This window comes from Ailuropoda melanoleuca, unplaced genomic scaffold, assembly GCF_002007445.2.
Source record: "Ailuropoda melanoleuca isolate Jingjing unplaced genomic scaffold, ASM200744v2 unplaced-scaffold14449, whole genome shotgun sequence".
Taxonomy (NCBI): Eukaryota; Metazoa; Chordata; class Mammalia; order Carnivora; family Ursidae; genus Ailuropoda; species Ailuropoda melanoleuca.
The window spans coordinates 869-2,153 of NW_023183225.1; positions in this window are offsets into that span (position 1 = coordinate 869).

Below are 1,285 nucleotides of genomic sequence, written 5' to 3' on the forward strand. Positions count from 1 at the left end.
GTTAGTTATCATACGGTACATCCTTAGTTTTTGATGTAGTGTTCCATGACTCATTGTTTGCGAATAACACCCAGTGCTCCATGCAATATGTGCCCTCCTTAATACTCATCAAATTTTAATTCAGTATAGTTAACATACAGTGATACATTAGTTTCAGGTGTACAACATAGTGATTCAACAATTCTATATATTACTCAGTGCTCATCACATAAGTACACTCTTGTTCCCCTTCACCTGTTTCACCCCTTTGCTCTCCCACCTCACATCTAGTAGCCATCAGTTTGTTCTCTATAGTTTCGTGTTTTGCTTTGTCTCTTTTTCTTTCTTTCTTTGTTTTATTTCTTAAATTCCACATAAGGATGAGATCATATGTTATTTGTCTTTCCTTCACTGTCTGAATTATGTCACTTAGCAGTATACCCTCTGGATCCATCCATGTTGTTGCAAATAGGAAGATTTCATTCTTTTTATGGCTGAGTAATATTCTATTGTAAATACATATATATTATAATATATATGATATATCTAATATCTAATATATCATATATATTATAATATATTATATAGCTAATATCTAATATATCATATACATTACACATATGTATACACATCTTCTTTATCATTTCTTCTAATGATGGACACTTAGGTTGCTTTCATATCTTGGCTGTTGTAAACTATTTATTGCAGTAAACATAGAGGTGCATATATATTTTTGAATTAGTGATTTTATATTAGTTTGGTACATACCTGGTTGTGGAATTACTGGCTCATATGGTAGTTCTTATTTTTAATTTTTTCAAGAAGTTCCGTGCTGTTTTTCATAGTGATCACAGTAGTTTGCATTCCCACCAACAGTACACAATGTTTCCTTTTTCTCTACATCTTCACTAACACTGGTCCTTTCTTGTGTTTTTGTTTTAGCTATTCTGACAGATGTGAGGTGATATCTTGTTGTAGTTTTAATTTGCATTTCCCTGATGATTAGTGATGTTGAACAGCTTTTCATGTGTCTGTTAACCATTTGTATGTCTTCTTTGGAGAAATGTTCGTTCATGCCTTCTTCCCAGTTTTTAATTTGATTGTGGGTTATTTTGTGTGTGTGTGTGTGTTGAGTTGTATAAATTCTTTATGTATTTTGTATACTAACCCTTAATTGGATATGTCATTTGCAAGTATTTTCTCCCACTTAGTAAGCTTTGTTTAGTTTTTTAAAAAATTTATTATGATATGTTAGTGACCATACAGTACATCATTAGTTTTTGATGTAGTGTTCCATGATTCATTG